Source organism: Erpetoichthys calabaricus, chromosome 6 (genome assembly GCF_900747795.2).
Source record: "Erpetoichthys calabaricus chromosome 6, fErpCal1.3, whole genome shotgun sequence".
NCBI classification, from domain to species: Eukaryota; Metazoa; Chordata; class Cladistia; order Polypteriformes; family Polypteridae; genus Erpetoichthys; species Erpetoichthys calabaricus.
Window position 1 is genome coordinate 32,015,601 of NC_041399.2, and position 14,529 is coordinate 32,030,129.

At 39.7% G+C, this 14,529-nt stretch overlaps 1 protein-coding gene across 5 annotated transcripts in view; it reads left to right on the plus strand.

Annotated features, from left to right (window-relative positions):
* Positions 1-208: 208 nt before the first annotated feature.
* The window catches only part of stau2 (staufen double-stranded RNA binding protein 2), a 368,617-nt gene continuing 354,296 nt past the window's right edge, over positions 209-14,529 (plus strand). For 4 of the 5 annotated variants that reach the window (XM_028803455.2, XM_028803458.2, XM_028803457.2 and 1 more), the window contains exon 1: positions 209-344. The gene's annotated coding sequence lies outside the window, so the exon portion shown is untranslated. The remainder of the gene's footprint in view (positions 345-14,529) is intronic. The other variant, XM_028803456.2, reaches the window with a different exon arrangement.

The following is a 14,529-nucleotide window of genomic DNA, read 5'->3' on the forward strand; positions in this document are numbered from 1 at the left end:
TCACGCAGCGTCGAGCCGGGAACCTGCAGCTGCGCGGAGCTCGCCGTCCTTGCACTTTCGCTATCAGGAAGCAGGAGCGATTTGGATTGTACCATTTTGAAATGAATCGTGGGGGTTGTTGTATTTTACGATGCCTGTCAACTGTCGTTGTTTTCTCACTGGCATAGTCGATGGCATTTAAACAATTAGGCAAATGTAAAACGGGCGATTAATGGCGAGTCGCTTCCGTTGTTCGTTTCTTCCGCCGATTCCTCCTGTCGTGGTAGTGGTCCGTGCCGTGTGTCAGTTCTCTTTAGTGTTTGCCAATGTTGGAGGTATTACTGGGGTCTGTCCCTGGAAAACAGGTAAAATGCCGTGGGAATGCGAACCAGGGGACCCGCCGGAGTGTTGGGAATTGTTGCGGAAGAGCCGGGCGTCGTGCTGGTATCGTTTGGGCGTAGCTGACGGTCGGCAGGAGGGAGGAAAGGGGGACCGGGTGTGAAGCTGGGGGGACGGATGCAGCCAGGGTCGGGATGCAGAGCTCCTGGCGGGTGGGAGGAGGGGGCGGTGCTCTATACTTTACAGCCATGATGCCTGCGCCTTGCGCCTTGCACCTTTAAACACGCGGTGTATGGCTACCAGCTGACACAGCCTCCTAGACCGGGTTTTTGGGCCGTGCGGCCGGCTGTGCCTAAACCCCCGGGCCTGTCACAGAGCGTCGCGTACCAGCTGTCTGCAGCGCTCGCTGTCTGCAAATTCTGGAAGGGTGTGAGGCAAACTGTCATCGCTCACGTTGGAACGTTACCGGCGTTTATGCTCCTCCTCCGCCTCTCATCAGACTTGTCATCCGCTGTGACCTCTTTGCCTCTAGCCTGACAAACCTGCAGTGTGCAGTTGGAGGATTCCGCTGTCCTGTCGTCGACATCCGATCTTTCACCTATATGTATGGCAATTAAAGCAAGTTAGGGAAAAATTAGTTTATGATTTCGTTATCTTCATCCAATCCTGTTTTTTAAAAAGACTGCACGAGGCAGTTTGTAGTTTCCCTTGCAAACGTATACCTTTTCTCAGTGTAGACCTGTACGTCAAATTTAACTGAAAACGATCGTTTAGCCCTTTTAATAAGTGGGTTTACGGTCTGTGAATTAATGCATTTGTTTTACTAATATTTTAATCCAAGATACCTTGCAAATAACTCCTAACACCTGTTTGTGACATAGAAGAATAGACCATTTGAAAGTCAACCTTTGCAGATGATACCAGGTTAGGCGGATTGACAGATAATCTAGAATTCTTGGAATTGTTACAGCGGGACATGGATAGCATACAAGCTTTTGCAGTTTTGTGACAGATGAAATTGAATGTAAGTAAATGTAAGTTATTTCATGTAGGAGGTAAAAATGTTAGATTTGAATATACAATTGTAAGTATAAAACTTGAAGTATGTCTTATGTGAAGGACCTAGGAGTCATTATGGACATGTCACTGTTAACCTCATGGCAGTGTTCTGGAACGATTGTGATAGCAAACAGAATGCAAAGTTATATAGCACCATGTGTTAGAGTACAAGTCAAAGGAGGTTATGCTTAAGCTTTATAAGGTGGTGGTGAGGCCTCATCTGGAGTACTGTGTGCAGTTTTTCAAGAGAAGTGCAACTACGCTGATTCTGGGACTACAGTTGTATGAGTTAGGAAAGTCTGAAAGAGTTGAAAATTTTCAGTTTAAGCAAACATAGACGAAGAGGTGATCTGATTGAAGTCTTTAAAATTATGAAAGGAATTAGTACAGTGGATGCAGACTGTTACTTTAAAATGAGTTAAGCATGAACACAGTGGCACAGTTGGAAACTTGTTAAAGATAAATGTTGCACAAACATTGGGAAGTTTTTCTTCATACATTGAACTGACTGTTGACACATGGAATCGTTACCAGGTAGTGCTGTAGACTGTAGGACTCTAGGGCAGGGGTAGGCAACGTCGGTCCTGGTGAGCCGCAGTATGTGCAGGTTTTTGTTCCAACCCAGTTCCTTAATGAGAACTCAATTATTGCTGATGAAGCACATATTGCTTAAGTGACATTTTGATGCTTCATTTTAGTGGTCTCGCTTGTTAAGGTTCTCCAACCTTAATTGCTTATTTCAATCTTAAACTGCTGCATTCAGTGTTTTAATTGCTCCTTATTAGCAATAAGATGTAAAAGACAAAGCAGCCAGCAGTTCTCCAGCTAGCTTTTTTCCAATTACATCTGTGTGTGTTCATCATGCACTGTTTGATTTAATAAAACACTTAATAGAAAAATGTGACAGACTGAAAATGATCTGTTTTAGGCTTCATATCATTTGGATGATATCTTTGGAAAGGAAAAAAATCTACGATATAAGAGCCTTACATTGCACAGACTAACAAGCCATAAAATTAAATAAGGTCTGAGATTGGCAATGATTGGTTTCTAATTAAGCAATTGGGTTGGAATGAAAACCTGTAGCCACTGCGGCTCACCAGGACCGACGTTGCCTACCCCTTCTCTAGGGACATTCAAAACTTCACTTAATGTTGTTTTAGGGGAATTAGTTGGTTAGGATTGGTGAGCTTTGTTGGGCTGAATGACCTGTTTTTGTCAAGTGTTTTTGTAATATTTTAGTGTTCTTTAAGTAGCTACTAAAGAAACCGAGTTTTTGTATGTATGCTACAATTTACCCATAAAGGACAACCTCACTTATTTTTTTTACCTTGAGAAGTCAGCACTTTGCAGACATACAGTATTTTAGCAGTTTATGGGGGGATAAAAGCATAGAGCCCTTATAAAACCACAGGCTTCCCACAAAGCACATTTTTAAATCAAATAGTGTAACGATGTAAACCTCATCAAAAGGTGACTACATTAGGAATATTCTAGTATATTTTGATCTGCAATCAGATCCTCCTCGGGGTTCTGATCCTGGCCTTGTACCCAATGATTAAGGATTAAGCTCTTGTTCATACTACTCTTAAAAAATGGCTCTGTATTTGAGTATTTTTACCTGTGGTCAAGCAGCATACTGTCTTGGGTTGTTTTCAACCTTGTATTCATTACTACAGTAATGGGCTGCTGTTGTGTTCATGCTCCTATGTTGATTGTTGTATAGATTAAAATATACTAGGTTCATATATTTACTAACATACCTGTGTACTTGATTTCTTTGTTAATACCTTACAGTGTATTAACAGCAGAAAAGAGATTCTATATCTCTTACCTCTCATATATATAAAATAATTATTTGTAACACTGTACTAATAATGGATAGGGCCTCCTTTTGCTTTTTATGGCATGGATTCCTCAATATGTTGGAAATTTTCCTTTGAAATTCTGGTCTATGTTGACATGATATCATCACACAGTTCCTGCAGATTTGTCAGCTGTACATTAATTCTGTGAATCTCCCGTTTTGTCACATCCAAAAGGAGTTCTATTGGATTCTGTTCCTGTGACTGGGAAGGCCACTGAGGAACACAGAACTTGGTGCCATGTTTCTGAAGCTGTTCCTTGGCGTTTTTTTGCTTTGTGGTATGGTATGGTACTTGGTCGTGTTGGAAGTAGCCATTAGAAGATGGGAAAATTGTTGCCATGAAGGCATGTATATGGTCAGCAACTACAGGTATACTCAGATAGGACATGGCATTCAAGTGAGTAGTATTAACTGGACCCAAGAAAACTTTCTCAACCCCATTACACCACCACCAGTTTGGATTGTCGACACAAGGCAGGTTAGGTGAATGGATTAATGCTGTTTACACCAAATTCTGATGCTGCCGTCTGCATGCTCCAGCAGAATTCAAGATTTGTCAGACCAGGCTATGTTTTTCCAGTCTTCAGCTGTCCAGTTTTGGTAAGCCTGTTCCCACTGCAGTCTTGGCATTGTGTTCTTGGCTGATAGATATGGACCTGGCATTGGTCTTCTGCTGTTGTAGTCCATCCACCACAAGGTTCAGCATGTTGTGCATTCTGAAATGCTTTTCTGCTCACCACAGTTGTACAGAGTGGTTTTCTGATTTATTGTAGATATTTGGATAGCTCAAGCCATTCTCCTTGACCTCTCTCATCAACATTGCACAACAGTGCTACACAATTTTTTTTTTGTATTTTGCACCTGTTCTGAGTAAACTCTAGAGACTGTTGTGCCTGAAAATCTCAGGAGCTGAGCAGTTACAACAATACTCAAACCAGCACCAACCATTGTGCTGTGGGAGAAATCATTGACATCACATTTTTCTTAATTCTGGTGTTTCACATGAACATTAACTGAAGCTCCTGACCCATATCTGCACCATTTTATGCTCCAGGTACATGATTAGCTGAGTAGATAATTGCATGGATAAGCAAGTGTACAGGATTTGTTAATAATTTGCTCAGTGAGTTTATACTAACATATGCCTGTGTACCTACATTTTTTATTAAAGCCTTACATTTTATGAACTGCAGAAAATATATTTTGTCTCTCATTCTCTCTTTGTCCCTTATATATACTGTAGTGCCATCTGTGATGTTTGGGACAAAGACACATTTTTCCTTGATTTACTTATCAGATTCACAGTTTAAAATTACAAATCAAACAATTCAGACGTGGTTAAAGTACACATTTCAGACTTTCATTTAAGGGGATTTGCATACATTTTGGTTTCATCATGTAGAAATGACAACACCTTTTGTACATGGTACCCCCATTTCAGGGCACCATAATGTTATGGACGGTCACAGGAGTTTGTGATTACTCAGGTGTGTTTCATTGCTTCATTAGTGTAGGCATAATTTACCTCAGCTTACTTCTACTTACAGACTACCTTTGGAGTCTTTTGTTGCCATTGTTCAACATGAGGACAAATGCTGTGCTATTGAAAGTCAAAGAAGTCATTATGAGGCTGAAAAACAAGAAATAAATCATTAGAGACATCAGTAAAATCTTAGGATTACCCAAATCCACTGTCTGGAATATCATTATGAAGAAAGAACACAATAGTGAGCCTAGTAATCACAAAGGGGCTGGTCGGCCAAGGAAGACCTCCACTGCTGATGACAGAAGAATTCACACTATAATAAAGAAAAAGCCCCAAACACCTGTGCGATAGATCAAAAACAGTCTTCGGGGGCAGATGTGTATATGTCAGAGACAAGTATCGGCAGAATACTTCATGAATAGAAATACAAAGGCCACACTGCAAGTTACAGTCCACTAGTTCGCCACAAAAATAGGATGGGCAGCCTGCAGCATTTTGGAGAAAGGCTTTGTGGAAAGACAAAGCAAAGATGAACCTGTATCAAAGTGATGGCAAGAGCAAAGTGTGCGACGAAAAGGAACTGTCCAAGATCCAAAGCAGACCACCTCCTCTATTAAACATGGTGGTGGGGGTGTTATGGCCTGCCCATTTATGGCTGCCACAGGTACTGGCACACATATCTTCACGGCAGTCACACAATGAATTTTTTAGTGTACTGAAACATCTGCTCAAGTTTCAGTAAATTTTTCCAAACTCATTGGCTTCATACACAAGATAATGACCTCAAACATTTTGCTAAGGCAACACAGACGTTTTTCAAAGCTAAAAAATGGAAAAATTCTTGAATGGCCAAGCTAGTCACCTGATTTCAATCCAATTGACCAGGTCGTCCATATGCTGAAGAGAAAACTTAAGGGGACAAGCCCTCAAAACAAGCAGGAGCTGAAGATGGCTGCCGTTGGAGGCTTGGCAGAGCATCACCAGAGAAGATCCTCTGTATCTGTTGATGCCTGTGAATAGCAGACTTAAAGCAGTTATTGCATACAAGGGATATGCATCTAAAGTACTAAATATAACTGCTTTAATATACCCACCCATTGTTGTGTCCCAAACATTTCGGTGCCCTGAAATGGGGGGACCATGTAGAAAAAGTGTTGTCTTTTCTACATGGTGTGACCAAAATGTGTGAAAATACCTGCATATTAAAAGTCTGCAATGTGAAGTTTAATCACGTCTGAATGGTTTGATTTGTAATTTTAAACTGGGGAGTAGAGGAGTAAATCAAGGAAAAATGTGTCTTTGTCCCAAACATTATGGAGAGCACTCTATATAGTAGGTAGATGCCCTGTGACATTTTTAGGTTCATTTGGATGCACATTGGTGTTAGTGTTTTATTTCTTGGTGTACTAAATAACAAAACAGCGAATCTTTCATTGGGATTGATTACTAAACTTCTACATTGTGTTTTGATTTTGTTTACTGCTGATTAGATTGGCACACTATAGTTTTACATTACTCTAAAATGTTTTTCCTTAGTATCTTTATCATCAGCATATGTTTTTTATTGATGTTTCTGTGCCCTCCATTATCAAACTTAAGCAACATGATGGTGATTTTGAAGGAGTGTTTTTTCATATCAGAGGTCTAATATTTTTTTAATTATTTGAAAGATAGCAACACTATAATTGTATTTTCTTTACCATGCTTATTTACATCAATATGACTTTTACTTGGCTAACAATCCTCTTTCTTCTCTGATGAGTGTTTTACAGAGAAATAACAAAAACTGTCATCTATTTTCCTGGTTTAAAACAGAGTACGCCTGAAATTTCTTTTAATAAAACTGTTGTTATACACCAGACATACACACACATCTGCTTATAATTTTTTTTATTGCCAAACTACTGTCCTTCTCATGGAGTATTCTGTGGTGAAATATATACCTTATATGAACAATATTCCACTTTGAACTATTGAAGTTGATCATTTACTGTATAAAGGTTTTCAGTTCAAAAATAAAAAAGGCTAACAGATAACACATTTGTTATAATCGTAGATATTTGTAAAGATAAAAAAATATAAATTTTTGAATAAACTGTATGAGTCGGCAGGGCAGTGGACTGCTGCTCATTCCAGTATTGTTTCCCAGGTGGTACCCAATCCTGTCAAGATAATCTGCAGGCCCCAGATACCCTGAGTTGGATTAGGCAGGTTTGAGATTCTTAAGTTATGTATGTTCCTTTAAACCCAGACTTTCTGATGTCTATATTCTGATGTAAGTTATGCAAAGTAATACATTATTGTAAATGTTGTATTAAGCCTTGATGCCTGTTTCTATTAGTAACCTTTAATTTCTTAGTGTGATTTTTGCATTGTACAAGTAACTGCCAAAATGTTGAGAAAGGAAAAAAAATCACCTTGCAGAGCAGCTGTATACATTGTGGCCCACCAGGCTGGCACCGCCAGCTGAACCCGACATAGACAAGCGTGGGACACAAGTTCAAGGCACACCGAGTTTATTTTTCTTTTTCCCTTGTGGGAAACGCCATCCCCGTTCCCCACAAGTATAACAGTCCAAAGCACAGCACAATGCACAAACAATGAATCCCTTCCTTTACTCTTTTCCTTCACTCCTCGGGTCAAGCTTCGTCGCTCCTCCTCCCGACTCTGGCTCCTGGAGTAGTGGCTGCTGGCTCCTTTTATAACACACCCAGAAGTGCTCCTGGTGCTTGATTACTCGTTTCCGGCAGCACGTCTGGGTGTGGCGGAAGAACTGCCCAAAAGGGCTCCGCAGCTCCTGCCGCAGCACCTCCAGGCGGCGCCTGCGGATCCCAACAGGGCTGCACCACACTCCAACTCCCATGAATCCCTGTGGGAGTCAGAGGCACCACTGAAACCCAGAAGGGTTACCATCTAGCGTCCTGGAGGAAGTAACGTTCTGGCCACACTTGCTCCCCCGGTACTTTCAGCGTGGAGGCGTCCCAGCTTGGCAAAGGCTCCAGCCGCATGCTACAATATATAATGTAGCTGGTTTATTCGTTGTTGCTTGAACTTTGTGATGCACTTAAAATTTTATTTCCTGATGAGTTGCATATATGTTTACTGTTTTCAAGTGTTGTTTATCTTTAGATATCTTGTTTTCTGATTTTTTTTTTTTTTTGTTTTCATTGATGTAAATTTTAGACAGCACTGCTAGCTTAAATCTGTTTTTTGTAGTCCTGCACATTGAGTATAATCAAAGTATGTTATTAAAATAAATATTACAGTTAAATGATTTGCCGATTAAATTGTTACCAATATCTGGAATATGACCATTTTAATAGCAGTGTCAACTGAATTATAATTTTAAAAGTTGCCTGCAGTACTCTTTCACAACACAAATATTTTTGTACCTTAAGCATTTAAGGATTGATTCCAATAAGAGTAAGGTAGGCTGTAGATAATACACACAGAGACATGCATATCATTTTTTAAGTAAAGGTGAAGATTACATGGTGAAAAGGCACTAAATGTGTGCATTATTTATTAAATCATTAGAGAAACAAAAATAGTCTCAAAAAAGTACCTGAACTTATCCAGAGTGAGTTATTGCATTTCCACCTTCCCTTTCACAACTTCTGCAGTCTTGGGTAACCCATTTATGACTTTCGTCACCTTCTCCATCCACTGAGTTTTTGGCCTCCCTCTTGATCTCACCCCTTCACTTCCTTTCCATCTGGTCCCTTCTGTTTCTATTCACTGTTCAACTTCTTGCCTCCAAATTATTCCTTTGTCAAAACTTTTCACTAACTTCTCCCTTAGGGGAATTCTCCATATCTACATGTTTAAATCAGTCCCAAAATAAGATGAGCACATTTCTTCTTAATTTGGTAATAAATAAGTACACCTTTTAAGAAAGCATGTGGATTCTTTTTTCAAAAGCAGTTGATTGTTTCTTTTATTAAAGAAAGTTTGATTTCTAATTGCGGTCCTGCTTTTAACCTTTACTGTTTTAATTGGCTCTTCACTAATCAGAACCTTTGTGGCAGGTGGCTCCAGTCACAGGGTGAGTTAATCTATTGTGCAGTTTTTGGACTGTGACAATGTAGTTGTAAGTAATCATTCAAATGTAATTTTAATGCATGGTACATCATGTATAAATTCATCCAATTTGAACTGATAGTAAAGCAGCCTGCCTATTAGTGATGTAAAAGATCAATTGCCAACCATCAGGTGTACACACACTCTATAGTTTTCTACCTATGTGACCACAAACCATGTTTTGTCAGTATTTTGATTTATTGCATCTGTACCACTTACAGTATTCCACTGGGGAGGATATATTGATTTTGCTGTGGGTACCATGAGAGGGCAGCGCTCTGTTAAGAACCACAATTCTGATGACAAGCCACTGGACATATAGTATACCTCTTCCACATGCATTTAGGGGATAGATGTGAAAAATGATACTCTGGCTAAACTGTTACACTTTCCAGCACACAAGTTAAAAATGGGATCTGATTAAACACATTCTGTTTGGTGTTCTTATGCTGGATTCCCAAATCTTTTCAGTATGTCAGTGGAACATGTAGAGTGTTCTGCTACTGTCATAGGAGCTAGTAAGGCAGGTCCTTATGAAGTTTCAGGTTTGTGTGCTTACTTTATTGGGTATACGGTACCATGGTAACAATTGTTTATTGCTAATAGAAGTGCAAAGTGACTTGGTGGGGGGAGATCAGTGCAGCTGTTCATAGTGTGCTTTGCTCATGTTTAAACATGATCAAAAATTGATAAAAGTAGTAGGGGTAAGTGATGTTGGTTTAATGGAGAGAAGATAGCAATTGATATTTTCTGCTTGTGTGAGAAATGCATATTGCTTTTGTCAATGGGAAACTGAGAAGGGAGAGTGACTCATTACGTCTCAATAACACTAATTCCATGCTAACTACTGTAGTATGTTCATTGTAAGGCTTTTATATTAAGGAGGGGAATGCATTTTTTTTTCAAAAATTGTTTGATAAGCCATACAGTTAATCACAATAGTAAATAAATGTGTTATAGTAGTTCCTCTGTAACTCCAGCTGTTGAAAGGAACCTTAAGGACTGGTAGCACAGCTTTTAAAAATCAGTAGAGTTTACACTGCAGTTCTAGGTTTAAATCCTGGCTTGGATGCTGCCAGTTTACAGTTTGTTCATTCTCCTGGTGTTCATATGGTTTTTCTCTAGATGTTTCAAAGTCCACTGGCATCCATAAAATGTGCATGGTAAGTTGACTGGCAGGTCCAGATTAGCCAAGTGTAAGTCAGTGGGCTCTGCAGTTGACTAGTATCCTGTATAGAATTGGTTCCTGTCTTGCCTCCAGTGCTGCAGACACAAGTTCCTATTCCCAGTAACCCTTAGTATTTTTTATTTTTTAATTCTAGTAGGTTAAGAATATGAGTGAATGAATGGTTAGACATGTTTTTTCTTGTCATCTGTTCCCTGTTATTATTTATTATGGAATTCAGATAAAGTAGTTGAAGGATAAATTTGATATTAAATCAAAGTTTTTTCTCCACAAACATAGTATACAGTGCCATCCATAATGTTTTTGTCACATACATATTTTTCCTTAATTTACCCCTCTGCTCCACAGAAAATTACAAATCAAACAGATCTAACGTGATTACAGTGCACATTGCAGACTTTAATTTAAAGGTATTTGCATGCATTTTGGTGGCACCATGTAGAAATGACAACACTCTTTCAATATGGTTCCCCTCATTTCAGGGCACTATAATGTTTGGGACATAGAAATTGTAGGTATATGTTGTGTTCTCTCATGCATGCAATGACTGCTTGAAGTCTTGCGATTCATAGACATCATCAGATGTTGAGGATCTTCTCTGGTGATGCTCTTCTGGGCCTCAAATGCAGTCATCTTCAGCTCCTGGTTGTTTCTGGGGCTTGTCCTCTTAAGTTTTCTCTACAACATATGGATGGTCTGCTCAGTTGGATTTGAATCGGGTGAGTGTCAATGTCAATTTATTTATATAGCACATTTAAAACAACACAGGAATGCTGTGGCCAAAGTGCTTTACAATAATAGAAGAAAAAAAAACATTCAATTAACATAAATAGAAATAAAATAAATGAACATAAATAAAATAAATAGAAGTAATGTTACATAATCACAATGAGGAAGCCATCAGTATTACTGAAAGTCACGGAATGCAAATGAATAGAAATGAGTCTTTAATCTTGTTTTGAACAGTTCAATTGTAGACAACTCCTTTATGTGATGAGTGGCTAGGGATATGCACTGGCAATCGGAAGGTTGCCGGTTCAAATCCCGTAAATGCCAAAAGGGACTCTGCTCTGTTGAGCCCTTCAGCAAGGCCCTTAACCTGCAATTGCTGAGCGCTTTGAGTAGTGAGAAAAGTGCTATATAAATGCAAAGAATTATTATTATTATTATTATGAGGTAAAGAGTTCCACAGAGCGAGGAGCAGGAGCTGCAAAAGCCCTGTCCCCCTTAGTTTTACACTTGGTACGAGGGACAACAAGAGACAACTGATCAGAAGATCTAAGCACTCTAGATGGCTGGTGTAAAGCACACAATTCAGATAAATAGGCAGGAGCAAGCCCATGTAAAGTTTTAAAAACTAGCAACAAGATTTTAAAATCAATTCAAAAACTGACAGGCAGCCAGTGTAAAGAAGCTAATTTTGGAGAAACAGAATCAGACTTTCTTGCCCCAACCAGAAAGCGAGCAGCAGCATTCTGGACCAACTCTAACCTGCGTATCAGGGATTTGCTAATCCCAGAATACAGCGAGTTGCAGTAATCAAGGCGAGAAAAGATAAAAGCAGGAGTAGCTTTATCAAGATCCCTAGAAGATAAAAAAGGCTTGATCTTACTTAATAGGTGAAGCTACAGAATTAATCTGTTTCTCAAAAGAGAGGTTACTGTCAAAGATAACACCAAGATTGCGGACTTGAGGTTTGCAAAAGACAGAGAAGAGCCGAGAAGTCCAAGACCATGGACCCACTAGAAGCACCTCAGTTTTATTTTGTTTCAGATCAAGACAATTAGGCTCTTCTTGCTTGCTCTCGAAGCATACTCACTGTCTGGTCATGTGCCCGCTCGCAAGAGCAACTAACAGAGACCTGCCCACCAACTGTAAGACCATGGGATACCCCTCGCAATCTGTTCTACACGCTGCATACAGCGATTCACATCCACAAAAAACATGCTTCTTATGGGGTGGGTTTGAGGATACGACTGTAAGGGAACTCTGGAGAGAGCAACATACAATTGCCCGTGACTCAAAACTGGAGGACCGCCGCCACGCCCCCGTCTCCCACAGCGAGGGACGGGGCTGGACAGCGGGCGCATGCAGAGGGCGGAACACATCCGCGACAAATATGATTCTTCTTAGATGGTGCTGTCGCGTCCACCCTCGCTCTCGAAGCATACACACTGCCTGGTCATGTGCCCACTCGCAAGAGCAACTAACAGAGACCCGCCCACCAACTGTAAGACCATGGGATACCCCTCGCAAACTGTTTTACATGCTGCATACAGCGATTCACATCTGCGACAAACATGCTTCTTCAGAGGTGCATATGGAGTGTAGCAGAGACGAACGCGAATGACGCCCTGTTTTATGAGTTGCTGCGTCCGAGTTGGTGGGCGTGGCTCGGCAAGTTGTCGTCGTATCCAATGACGCCGTGTTTTGTGAGTTGCTGCGTCCAAGTTGGTGGGCGTGGCTCTGCGAGTTGTTGTCGTATCCAATGGTCTTAGAGTTGGTGGGCGTGGCTCCGTCCTGTGTGCTTCCATGGGTGCCTTGCTTGCGCTGGCGGTGGCTTAGTGAATTATATATATAGATAGGGTGAAGGTATATAGAGTGGTTTTACGATTCAAAAATTCAGAAAAATACAGAACTTATCCATTAAACTCAAATATTTAACAATTAATTCATTGAAAGACATAGTCAAATTCATTACACCTTGTATTACAAAGTCTTTCTTGCTTTTTCACAGTTGAATAAAGTGTTGTCTAGAAGGGTGTTGTTCCCACTTAATTTCAGATCAGAACGAAGGGTTTGTAAAGACATAGAAAGCTTGACAGATAAGAAGATCTCACTCTAACCATCAAGCTTATTTGGTTAGTTAACATCTAAGTTTTTCGAATATCTTATCCAAATACTTTTGAAACTTACATTCTAACTTATGACAACAAATATAACAATGCATAGAATGTCTCATATTGTATATATACAATTACAGGCATCCATCAACTTGTGTCCAATTTATGTTCCGGCACTAGAGACGTAAGTGAATACAGGCATATCTCAATAATTGTAGGGGAGAGGTCAAATATATTCCTATTCAGCACCTGCTTTTTCTTTCAGTGTTTTAAAACAAACTTCGTGTCTTTGCTGTGGTCTCTATGGTGCTTAGGGGGAAACATTTCTGGATCTGGTTCTTGTTGTTATCGTAAAGTGGAACCAGCTGGTGTTGCATGCAAAATATTCATTACTTTGCCACTTACATATTGTTTGATAAGTTGTAACTTTGTTTTCAAATCAATGACCCATTGTTTCTTCCTGGATTTAACCATAGACTTATCTTGGAAGTGTTTTGAGGCCACGATTCACCTGATTTCATGAAAATATAGAAGCTATGAAATCCAAAGCATGCACAGGAGATGCATGTCAACAAGATTAGATGCAAGGAGTTGGTGCTAGATATGCTATGAGGCAGGTAGCAAAATTTTACATAGTACAGTTTTTGTCTTTCTTAGTAAATAGACAAAAGTACACAATAACATATAACAATAAAGAGTACATACATATATCTGAAATATATGTCTATTGTAACTGTTAAGTACATATATGTACTGTATTATATGTCAGTTCTTGTACACTTATAAAGCTGGCAGCACAGTTGCTTTTGTTTAGAATGTGCATAGTGCAGGAAGAAAAATATGCCCTGTATGACTGTCAAATGTTTGATCAGTCATTAGAGCAGATATAAGATAGATACCTGCTACTGATCTTTGGTGTAAGTACGATCAGACATAACTCAATAGAACTTACGTCGATAGGTAACTGTTGTGACCGGTGGACAGACCAGAGCAAAATAGAAGAACTCTCTGGGGTACCAATTCTCTGGGGTAACACTGTTTAATATGTAAACAAACAAAAAAGGCAAAAGAGGTGCACTATGGTAGAAATGGAAAGATAGCTGCCCAAATTTGGCTTGCACAGTGTTCTCTGTTTTGTTCTTTTCTGAGATCTTGCACAGGAACTCCCTCAATCTCGAATCTTGGTAAGGAAACAACCATCACCTGCTGTCGTGACTGGAAAGGGCACGGCTCACTCAGGGTATCACGACTATGTTTGGGTGCCCTCTCTGGGCATGTTCTCAGTGCTACTGGTGGAATGGAAGAAACCTTTTGAGACAGTGGCCCCTCTTGTCCTAGATTGATATCACTTCATTCAAGCCAGGAAAATTACCCCCTGTTGCACATGCATGACACTGTATATAGAATATACTGTGGATTCAGAAAGTATTCCGACTCCTTCACTTTCTACACACTTCATTGAATTGCAGATTTATTAATTTGAAGTTAAATTGTAATGACAAGTGAAAACATGTTTTCAGAAAGTTTTGTACATTTATTAAAAATCACAAACTACAATAATTTCATGTAGCATTCCAACCCTTTGCTGTAACAATACAAATTTTGCATCCTGTTTTAATTATGTTTGACATGTGTCTGGAACTTGACTGTAGTCCACCTATGGGAAAGTGATTGGACATAGTTTGGACAG